Raw genomic sequence first — 12346 nt, 5'->3', positions numbered from 1 at the left:
TTAAGCCTTGTTTCCTCAGCAAAATGTCTTAATAATTGTACCCTCTTCTCAGAGCCTTTAAGTGTGTAAAGCACATCCTACCCTTGTCTAATGTCTAACTAAATGTGAGTTGTTACATGAGCTAAGAACAAATGCTTGCATTTATGTAAGACAAGTTTACTAATATTCTCCTCATAAACTTATTATGAGGAATAATATGTTTTTAAAAGTAGATTTTTTTTTGGATTTCCCTGGTGGTCCAGTCATTTAGAATCCACCTGGCAATGCAGGAGACATGAGCTCGATCTCTGGTCTGGGAAGATTCCATATGCTCTGGAGCAGCTAAGCCCATGTGCCTGTGCACTCTAGAGCCCACGCTCTGCAACAAGAGAAGCCACTGCAGTGAGGAGCCTGTTCAGTTCAGCTCAGTTCAGTTGCTCAGTCATGTCTGACTCTTTGCGACCCCATGAATCACAGCATGCCAGGCCTCCCTGTCCATCACCAACTCCCGGAGTCCACCCAAACCCATTTCCATTGAGTCAGTGATGCCATCTAACAATCTCATCCTCTGTCGTCCCCTTCTCCTCCTGCCCTCAATCTTTCCCAGCATCAGGATCTTTTCAAATGAGTCAACTCTTCGCATCAGGTGGCCAAAGTATCGGAGTTTCAGCTTCAACATCAGTCCTTCCAATGAACACCTAGGACTGATCTCCTTTAGGATGGACTGGTTGGATTTCCTTGCAGTCCAAGGGACTCTCAAGAGTCTTCTCCAACACCACAGTTCAAAAGCATCAATTCTTCGGCACCCAGCTTTCTTCACAGTCCAACTCTCACATCCATACATGACTACTGGAAAAACCATAGCCTTGACTGGACAGACCTTTGTTAGCAAAGTAATGTCTCTGCTTTTCAATATGCTGTCTAGGTTGGTCATAGCTTTCCTTCCAAGGAGTAAGTGTCTTTTAATTTCATGGCTGCAATCCTGTGCACCACAGCAAAGACTGAGCACAGCCAGAAATAATTAATTAACTAAAAGAAAGATTTTTAAAAAGAAATTAGCTTTTTAAAAAAAGCTACAGATAACTCCACAATCCCTATACATGAATTAATTCTAGCTAAGTACATCTGGGAATCAGATGACCACAGCCATTCTTCAAGGAAGTAAAAGACTCCATAGTAGAGTTAGACACTATCATCCATTTGCTTATGTCAGAATCCTAGAGAGAGGTAGTTGGGTGTCAGTAAAAACCAGAAGAGCCATGTTGCGGAAAACATTATGATAAATTAAAGCACCATTTCTTTCGTTTTCTACAAGAGCACTATCTGCCTAGCTCCCTATGGTTACATTGCTGATGTCGATGCTTCGCAGATGTGCTGGGATTTAGCCAAAATTGTCACAGGGCTGAACAGAGGCAGTGGCCCAGGATGAAGGGATCCAATACCAGGAAAGACAGAGCCATGGGGGTGTCCACAGATTTTCAGCATGAAAGCCAAGACGAGTCCAGGAATGTGAGGCCTTGCTCAAGGCCTTCATTTTCTCCACCTTCCTTATCTGGAGGTCCAGTTCTAAGAAGACAAGTATAACTGGTTGCTGAGGCTGGCCCAGCACTGAGCCATCATGGGTACTAGAGATAGTTCCTCTATTCCTTTTTTTTTTAAGTCTTTGCTGAATTTGTTAAAATATTGCTTCTGCTTTATGTTTTGTTTTTTTGGCCATGAGGCATGTGGGATGTTAGCTCCCCAGACCACAGATCAAACTTGAACCTCCTGCATTGAAAGGCAAAGTCTTAACCAGTGGACCACCAGGAAAGTCCCTCCTCTATTCCTTTTAACTGTGTGTGTGCTCAGTCGCTTCAGTCTGTGTCTGACTATAGCCTGCTAGGCTCCTCTGTCCATTGGATTCTCCAGGCAAGAATACTGGAGTGGGTTGCCATGCCCTCCTCCAGGGGATCTTCCCAACCCAGGGATCAAAACTGTGTCTCCTCCATTTCAGGCAGATCCTTTACCGCTGAGCCACTGGAGAAGCCCATCCTTTTAACTGAAGTTGTACTAACTGACCAGGCTTTCAAACAAATGTGGTGGAAGGTCATCTTTGGCAGCCAATGAAAAAGAAATATTACTCATCAAATTAGTTAATAGAATAAATGGAAAGAAACCCTAGAACAACTCTGGAAGCACACAGGGACTCATTCCTGGACCATCTGACACCAGACCAGCTGAGAAGGAAACTCCCATCCACAGATGACAGGTCCTTCTTCTTACCAAGGGGCAGGTGGTGGGGTGGTCAGGATACCAGGAAAAACAGCATTGACTGCTTGCTGAGCCACTGTGTTTGTGTTACCCATTCTCCGGGATCAGAGAAACCAATCAAGATCATTTCAAAAACAAACACTAAGAAAGTTCAAAACACAGTTTACTTGTCAAGTCCAAGTTAGGAATATGGGAATGAAAAAAATTCAGCTAGCAATCACAAAATAGGAAAACAAAATCAAGTCAGTTACAGGGAGGAGACACAGGCAATTCAAATTGGACTTGGGAAGCAGATAACCAGCTAGGAAAAGTCTGGAGTCTGCAATGCCTGCATATGTCTGAAAGGGTGTCTTCCTTCATCAGAGGCCACGGTACAAGCTAAACAATTCTTTCACACACCAGCACAGATCAGCTTCTAAAATCAGCAACATGTCTCCCAGTCTCTTGAATTAATATAAGAAAGGCTGCAACATTGAGAAATGGTCTCCAGTTGTTTAAGTTTAAGAAGAGTTAGTTTGTTGAAACCATCTTTGATCATGGATAAGTTATTGAATGGCAAAGCAGGATAATCAATTATAGGGATGACAAATCAGCTAGAAATTACATTTTAATATTTTTGGTGTTGGGTAATTCAGTGATTTGTTGATATTTGTTCAATATTTAAGAACAAGGGGTACAATGAATTTCACTTTTATATCATTAGTATTTTGACCAACAATTCATTTTTTACTTTAAATTAGGGTGCCAAACTTAATTATTGATGATTCATTCATCTTCATTTGCTTGGAAACTGCCTGAAAAGTGCTAAATATTGCTTCTAAGATAGAATCTTGATTGATTGGAACCAGATTGTGAGAAAAAAAAAGTCTAAGTACAGTTTATATTTTAAATAACTGAATCATTACATGATTGTTTGGCTTTACTAACAATTGATTTTGAATTGACATATGTTCTAATTTCTTCACAGAATGGAACTCGTCATTAACGTAGCCAATTAAAAAAACCCTAAGATCTACAAAAATGATTTAAGAGACTGTCTTTTGTCATGATATATATGAATACAGCTCACAGTAAAGCTGAAATTTAGCAATCATCTAGTTAATTTGATTTATGTGGACAGATAAATTATCTCGTTGTCAAATACATAACCCAACCAATATTTCATTTTCTATTTTATACATGTGACTTTAATGATATGAGCATTTTACATTCAAGTTAAGTTTGCACCTAAAGTTTCTAATTAATTCATTTTTCCCCATGTACCTTACAGTGATAATTTAATTGTTCAGATATAAGGAATGGTATAAAACAAAGCAGATTATAGATCATTAAATGCTATTTTAAATGGGACTTGGTCACATCAGTTACTTTTGACCAGGCAAAATTGTGGGCAAAACGTTTATCTCTGTTCCTCAACAATTTTCCATCCTTAGCCCTCTTTCTGCCCCTTCCACCTCCTCAAGTTCTCTCTCCATTCACATTAATTTTTCTTCCATGCACCAGCATTAGCTCTGACACTCATTCAAAGGTGTAAATTATTGATAACATCTGAGAATATGAGTTTTGTTACTAGTAGTTGGATATTACCTACATTGTAACATCTAAGCTAAAAATCTGAAAGGGTCCATAAATGGGTAACAGAAGTATTTTAGAAGGACATACTCCTTGCAATTGCTCTTGAAATTGTACCAAGTGGCAATTTGCCTACTCCACCTCTGACAAAGGCAGGCAAGAATTCTGCACCAATCCCCTCTTCTCATAAAACTCTTGTGTTTTATAGAATCAGAGACTGTTTATTTTAATCATCTATGTATTGGTTTCTATTTTTCCTGCATCTTTGTAAGGAAGAGCATGGTAAAAGTTACAACATAAATCTTATGCTAAATATTCTAAATAAAGAATTAAAATGACAATCTCTAGATGCCATTTCAAATGATTGATTTTATTTCACAATGTTCATAAGGATACCTTACTTTAGGAGTTTTTTTTTACCCCCCATTAAGTTAGTTAGTTTAAAAAAGAATTAGGTAATCACTAATTCCTCATCAGAAAATAAATTATGTAAGTAGGCAAAATATCATTAGAAAAACAATTTGGTAGCCCCACTCTAAATTGCCTACAGTACAATGTACAGTATGCAAATGTTCATTCGTTAATTTTAGAGGACAGCATTTAACTGCAATAATTGAAAACAGTTCATAGCCTGTTCTGTGAAGAAACAAAACATTGTTTGTGTTAGTGTCAAGTAAGTTAATTATGCTTTATAATCTTCAAATGGAGCATATAATTGATTTATGAAATTCTGTTATCATTGCGTTTAGACCATTGTTAGTAACCAAGAATTCTAGTAGTTTCTGATTATTCTCAAAGTATGAAATCAGCTGAGTCTTCTATATGTTTAAAAACAATTCTGTTCAGAACACTTGTACTATAATGAAGTGAAGAATTTAAAACAATACATGAAAATGAAAATATAAGAAATCATGTTAAAACCACTGAAAAGATTACTTACTTTTATAAAACATTCCATTTATTGTAGTAATAATTTTTAATTCAGTAATACAATTATGCAACTTTTCTGTATTATTTGTAGACTTTTCATTAATATACCACTGAAGATCAATGGCTTAGATGCAGTTTTTATTTGTGACATGAAAACTATAACATTGTAGCTGATCAGCATTCTTTTACTCTGTTATTTTTAGATCTTTACAATTATTTGAGAAATTGAGGCATTGAACACATTGCCAAATATTTAGCTGAAAACAAACAAAAATGTTTTCAAACAAATGTAGATTTTTAAAAAGCAGTAAGATTACCTCAATAACTCCCATCACTATCCCTGCAACCACTATCAGCACTACATACACTTTTCTTAAAATGTTTTGGTATCATATACAGCCCTCTTAAAGCAAGACATAGTAAAATAAAAGGAACACTATTCCTAAATTTCCACTTAATGTAAAGAATTATAACTTTTGAACTTGCCGTATATCAATATTTATGTTCAACATATTCAATGTTCAGATGACCTTGAACTTCAGTAAATTCTATATATTTGATAAATGAGTGCAAGTGTTCATCTTAATTCTATGTTTAAAAGTTGTTAAAAGCTTTTAACTACATTTCTCATAAAAAATTAAGAAACAACATTAAACATTAACAGGGGAAATTTTAAGACATTTCATTATCTAAGTTTTTGATCATGGTTGGTATCCAGTAGACATAATCAGAAGAGTAATTAACAAAGCAATGGATTGGGAAGTGATTGCTAGAGAATATAAACTGTATTACTTTTTAATATTTTAGTACAAAAATAAGATCTTAGGAAGCTTTTAAATATTTTAGTAAAAAATAAGGTATTAGCAAATAACTTACTTCATGTTTTTAACTGAATGTTCTTAAAATGACAGTAGAATTATAGAAAAATGAAATTATTTTCTTTGCTATTTCCTGTGATTGTACATACCTTATTTAGACTTTTACATTTGTTTCTTATTAGAATTAAATACTTGAATGTATTCCATTTGCAATATCTAGTGCTAAAAATGTACTTCAAAATGTAAAAATTGTACATATTTGAAATTTAAGGTATTCATGAAACAAATAAGCAACATTGAAAATACTTAGTATAACATATTTCAGTGGGTTGAAGGAATTATCACTTATGCTATAACAAAGCAGGTGATTCTAAACATAAAGAAGTGCTTTAAAGATATTCAATAAATTACCAATATTGAGATTTTGAAAGAGAAAAAGATCAATAGGTAACGTTAAGAATAATAAAACAGTTTTGCAAAAATTTTGTATAAGTTGACTATCATATATTGGACATTTTGGATTTAGTTTTTTGCATTCCTAAGAACTATCTTGCCAAAAATTTGCTCTGAAGGCAATTTATATTAACTATCTTTCTAAATGGATTTTGAATCAAATATATAAGAGTTCTACTTAAGATTTGCCTCTTCTGTTAATTCTGAGACAGTGACTGTATGCTTTTTTTACAGGGTAAATCTATCCAATAGAGATGCTTTTCTTTTTGAATTGCACACTACTTTGCACCATTTAACACATGAAATGCACATGAGTAACTTAACGCAGTGAAAATTAATCAGTACATGAACTTATGAAAAGAAACCCAAGTTTCTCTTAAGTTTAGTAAATGCTTTGGAATGTTAAAAAACAAACAAACAAACAGAAAGTAGGCCTTAATACCTAATCAGTTGCATTCAGTGGCTAGATTTAAGAGTGGACAGAGGACCTATCAAGCTACAACTTTCAACTTTTATTTCTGAAGGAATTGATCCTTGACAGATGAGTTATTTAAGTTTTATTTGCTCTTGTATTTGGCTGCCATAAAATATCCTTTCTAAATGGCTTTAGAGTTTGCACTTAAAAAGAAAACTTATGATTAAATTAAAAGAAACATGGTGAGTTAAAATTATAAACTTTCCCACAAAAGAGGGAAGCACAAAAACTTGAGTAAATCCGAGAAACAAATAGAAACATGAGACTTATGGACAATGCTCAATGTAAATTTCATATACTGTCAGATGATAAATATGTGTTCCAGACTGGAATACTTTAATTTTTAAAATGTTTAAAATCTCCTACAGTCCTTTCTATCTGTTTCAGAAACTGAAGCTGCAATGTTATTTGTGAACTAGGCCTTATAGCTTTTCTATACTTTTTACTTCTTAATTTTGTAGAATCTTCTAAAACCATCACAGATAGCTCTCTGAGTTTGAACTTTAGCATTGATCTGCTTGTCTTTGAAAGTCACAAAAAAACACAAGGAGAAGATCACCTTACCTAAAGATGTCAAGACTAAAGTTGGAAGTTAGCCATCGAGCTTTCTCTTTTGGAAAAGAATTTAATCCTGAAGTAATTCTAAGCCTGCATTTTAATGCAACTTTTCTACTAGAAGAATACAAGAAACTGAGTGGGTTTCCCAACCCCACCCCACCCCTCTTTTGGGAAAGAGATGTTTTCCTTGTAGAAATCTGTAATCTGAAAAACTATTTATATAAAGGATCAACAATTGGAAATAGCCTAAATGTTACTTCAAAATTTGAAGGCCGGCTAATGTAGAAGTAGTGAGAAATTCGCGGAGTTCCAAGGTCCTAGGCAAAACGGCAGGTGAGCCCGCGCGTGAATGGCAGGCGGAGCGAGGGGATTCAAGGACCCGGCTGCGCGCATCCGAGGATCTTCGAAGGCGCCGAGTGTGGGTGGCGCGTCTGATATACTGCAGGGTCTGAGTTATCCGAGCATTCCAGGGGCTGGTGGCACGGACAGTGCTATGTGGTTAGAGTTGACCACGGAAAGGGGACGCAGTGAACCGGGGCGCACAGGAGTGAAGACGTTTCTTTTCCAGGTGCAAAACCAGGGAATCGCTGACCAAGACACCCTGGGACACTGTGGGGTTCGGTTACCATTGCAGTGATCCCCAGTCCACACTTTCACGGGCTCCGCTCCCCCAGCCTGTGGAAGCCGTCGCTTCCAGAGTCAAGCCATCACACCCCTGCGCCGGGAAGGAAGGAGAGCCCGGGAAGCCGGAGGTGGCGGTCCTGGCCCACAGCGCTGCGCAGCGCGGAACCCGACGGCACGTGTGGCCGCGGTGTCTCCTCAGCCGCCCCGCACGGGTCAGTGCTGGGAGCTGGGCGAGACCGGCCGCAGCTCCCGACTCGCGGCCTCGCTGCCCGGCGTCTCCCCCCACCCCCTACTTTGTCCCCAGAGGATCGTCCGTGGAGCTAGCGCTGAGGGTGCGGACGCCGGAGAGCCGGGGGCTCCTCTAGTGCCGGCAAGGACGTCACTTTGAGCGAAGGACAAGGTCATGGGCAAGTGAAGAAACAAGGAGAGGGGTACGAAGAGAATCTACCCGGGGCGCGTTGGACACTCTTACAATGGACACTATCAGTCGACGGAAACCAGCAGTTGAAGGTCGAGGGTGAGAAAACCTCACTTTCTGTTTCCTAAAGAGCCTCCCATTGCCCCAGAATTTAACCCCGCAGGAGCTTCGGGACAACCCCGCGCCGAAAATCCCTGGGACTCCCACCGCGCAGACTGGTGTCCCGGCCGCGTCCCGGACGGGCGCCCAGAGCCTGGCTCTGGGCCATCGTTTCTCTCGGGCCCGCCTGAGGTTCCGGGCCGAGCCCGGTCTTAGCCGTTCTTCCGGCTGCGGGGAGAGGCCTGGAGGCCCGGGCCCGGGCCCGGCGCCGCCTCGGGCAGCGGGGCTCCGGGTGGGCCGGGGACGTGGCCCCGGCGGGAGCGCGCGAACGAGGCCGCGCCACCCCCGTCGCAGGGCGCAGGTGGAGGTGCTCGGTGGGTCTCTGGAGCCGAGGCCGAAGGCGGGCGGGACCCCCAGCTATTCTGGGAAAGGTCTATGTTCGGGCGCCCCTCGTGGCTCCCCGGGCTCTGTGCGCCCCTCCCTCCCCGCCTCGGGTGCAGTCGGTCTTTTTCAGTTTCTTTCCTCGACGCTTCTCGATTACCCCAGCCCTTTGCGGCACGCGCCCGCCGCTAACCCCGCGGGGGGAACTGGAGAGATCTGCGGGCCCCGGGGGGTTGGGTCGGGTCCCCTCGGGCCGGGGACCGAGGAGGGAGGCCGCCCAGCCACCAGAAGGAACGGGAGGTGCGCTGGAAGTCCGGAGCGGGGAGGGGGCCGCGCGGGCCCTGCGTGCCTCCCAGTCTGCCCGAGCAAAGCTGCTGAAGCTGCAGAAACGCGCTGGCGCCCGTCCACCCGCTGCAAACAAAACCAAACAAAACGCGGCGAAAGGAAAAGCGAAATGGCGCTGCTGAAAATGGAGCCTCGGCCTCTAGGACGTCTTTCTTTTCTCCTCCGTCTCTTACTTCGTCAACTCTGTTTCTTGTCCTTTAACGCCCCACCGCCCCTCGGCTTTTCTCCCCGTAATCGCTACCCCATCACCCCTTTGCTTTTCTTCTTAACCATCTCCTTCCCCCGCTTTTCCTTCTTTTCTTTCCCCTCTCGGTTCCTCCTTCTCCATTTTGTGTCACAGGCGCTTCTCTTCTCAGTTCCCTTTCTGGGCTCGCGCTCCCCCGCCCGTCTCACTTGATGTTTTCTGCGTGTCGGGGAGCGGGAGTGGTGGGGACGGTGAGGCTAGGTAACGAATTGGTTTGGTGGAGACAGGGTTTTGTTTTGTTTTTTTTTTTTAGAACTCAGATAGCTCCTTTAATTAGTCGTGCGCTCGCCTTGCGCCCTAGTCCCCCGCGGTTTTGCGCCTGGACTCGCGCGGCGCCGTCCCACCAGCCGGGCGTCACAGACCTGGAGGAGACTCAGGGCTTGCGCAGAAGTTAATACCTTTTTGAATTTTTTTAAGCTTTAGAATATCGTTTTTGCCGTCTTCGTGGGCATGGTATACTTGGATAGATGGATCTCATTTTCCCAAGGGACTTCCAAGGACCATTTTAAGAGAAGCGTGTAGAGAAGAGGCAATGTTAATAATTTTTTTTTTCTTGTTTTCTTTTGAGCCGAGGGAACCCCAAGCACTGAGATACTTGTGTTTTCCAGGCCGAACTTTTTTGAAAATTACTTTTCCTTTTACATGCATTGTTGACTTTGATCCTTTTGAAGAATGAGGATGAACTCTGTTTAAAAAAAGAGAGATGCTTTTGAATACGTAACGCCCCAAAATGTGGTTCTCGCATAGTTTCTCCAGACGCTTTATGATTTTGAAGTTCAGGGTCTCTAAGCGGTGTTCAGTGAAACAGTGAGAAATATGTCGCTATGTAAAAGATAAAGCAGAAGGTGATATTTCCGGATTGTGCTCAATCGCAGTAGTAGAGTCTCGGGTTTGTTTTTGCTGGGGGTGGTGGTAGTGGTTGGGCAGAATGTGCCTTGGTTCTATTAAAGAACCAGCTGATAGAAACTATTTCAAGTGAAGGGCTTCAGTCAGTACAAAACTCTGAAAGCAGTGACATCATTTTCTGACCTGAATGTGTCTTTTAGTCATGGTAAAGAAAAAGGTTAGTCTCTATACAATATTTGAAAATAAAAAGATTTTGCTTTCCAGTATAATTATTACCAACTACATTTCACTTTATTTTCATATCTTCTGACTAGTTTGATCTCCTCTGTGGTCTGTCAGAACCATATCCTACAGAGAAAAATATACAAATGCTCATTCCTTACATGATTCTAGTGCTCCTGGAATTATTTGAAAAGATTTCAAAATTTCATAAGAAGAATCTCTTTAAAACTGTCTCAGGGTAGTAGTCTTTGAAAGAATCTTAGGATGGTTCTTTAAAATTTACCTTCCTTGGTTTTCATGAATTGCTTTGATTAAAGTTAGGTTATGTTCATACCTTACTTTCACACTATTTCTTCATGAAAGAAAAGAGAAAGGAAGTAGTCTTGGCAAGAACTAAACCAGTGCAACTAGGCCTTATTAAGATCCTAAATCTGTGAATTGGTATCCTCCTGGTATGTTTATCAAATTGAGTTTTGCTTAAACAGCTGACTTTATGTCTTTTAAAAATAGGTTTAATCCAGACTCTCACTTCTTTTTTATGCTTTTCTCTTGGTAGATAAGCAAAATGAATCTCAGTGAAAGGGTAGGTAGATTCTCCCCCCCCCCAGATAAGCTTTCTAAAAATGGGCAAACTTAGAAAGTTATTAGTGCCCTTTAATTTATTTTTTAATACCCTTCATTTTAATTGGAATGATTCAGTATTTATACCAAGTTAATCCTATGAAGATGTTATTTCCTGCTCAAAAGGGATATATTAAGGCACAATTCAGTTTATTTTAGATGGACAACTTTGTATATGCTCTAAGCAAGGGGGGGGTTGCCTAGAGAAAAGTCTCATTTATCTAGAATATATACATACATACTATTAGTAATGTTCAAAGACCATTGAGGCAGTGTACTGGGGAGAAGGGTATAAATCAAACATGGTATCTGATGTTGAAGAGTTTACACATTATAAGGAATGATTAGTTCTTTATTTTTTCTCATTTAAAAATAAACATCCCCATCCCTATCCCTATGGAAAAGAATAAAATTAGATCTCTACCTTACTCTACACACAAATTAAATTCAGATAGACTAAAAACCCAAATAAGAAAAACAAAACTTTAAAAATATTAGAAGGAAATATAGGAGAATATCTTTATGACCTTGGAGTAGAGAACAAGTTCTTAAAACATTGAGATGCACAATTCATAGAGGAAAGGATACATTGAATTATATTAAAATAAATTGTATACATATGACAAAAGACATCATAAAAGGTTAAAAGACAAGTGGAGACAATATTTCCAAGACATGGACTTGACAAAGGATTAATATTCAGAATGCATAAATAGCCTACATGAAGTATTTAATAATTTACATATAATTTCATAGGTGAAGGAACTGGGTAAGGATATACACATGTGAAATATAGTACTATTAACAGGAAGGATTCATTGACTTAAAAAAAAAAGTGATTTCCTTTTGGAGAAAAGGAAGGAGGGGAATAGGAAGAAATCCAAAGGGGATGTCCATGCTTTATAAAAAGATCAAGGGCAACTACAGCAAGATGTTAACATTTTTGTTCTTTCTACTTTATGATATGATTGTTACAATTTATTTAAAATCTGTAACATTAATTCCTAGTCCAACAAAAAAATGACACATTTCTTTATCTTAATTAGTAATAACTATTGTAAGATGGTGTTCACATACATGATGACAAAGTAAACACCATTCCTCGATGTTTTTCCTATACCATGTTCGATTATTATATGATATTCACATCAGAGATTCTCTAGTTTGATGTCTCTCTTTTGAAAGCTCATTTGTTTTCTGAGTAGATTAAGTAAGAGAGACTTGTTTGAAACTATGAATAAGCATAAGACTGTTTATTCTAATATGACTGAATCATTAAAAATACTTTTAAAAGCAAGCAAATTGAGAACTTTCCACATTATAAAACACTCTTGAAAAATCAGTCTCAGGCCTAGAATGTAAGGCATTATTTTAGCATCTCTAATTTCTTTTTGATGCAGATCAAGTATTAGGAATTGGTATTTTGGAAGTACATATGTGGCCTCATGTTCTCATTTTATATGGCAGAAGTTAATATAATGTGTGGAGCTTCCCTGTTGGCTCAGCTGGTA

General features: G+C 39.6%; 1 long non-coding RNA gene across 2 annotated transcripts in view; it reads left to right on the top strand.

Annotated features, from left to right (window-relative positions):
• Positions 1-7869: 7869 nt before the first annotated feature.
• The window catches only part of LOC145532182 (uncharacterized), a 196761-nt gene continuing 192284 nt past the window's right edge, over positions 7870-12346 (top strand). Inside the window, exon 1 of one of the 2 annotated variants that reach the window (XR_014073071.1) lies at positions 7870-8176. This is a non-coding gene — a long non-coding RNA (uncharacterized LOC145532182). The remainder of the gene's footprint in view (positions 8177-12346) is intronic. The other variant, XR_014073072.1, reaches the window with a different exon arrangement.

Source organism: Giraffa tippelskirchi, chromosome 13 (genome assembly GCF_054371585.1).
Source record: "Giraffa tippelskirchi isolate mGirTip1 chromosome 13, T2T-mGirTip1v1.2.pri, whole genome shotgun sequence".
Lineage (NCBI taxonomy): Eukaryota > Metazoa > Chordata > Mammalia > Artiodactyla > Giraffidae > Giraffa > Giraffa tippelskirchi.
The sequence above is the reverse complement of the archived record's forward strand: the minus strand, read 5'-3'. Positions and strand labels throughout refer to the sequence as shown.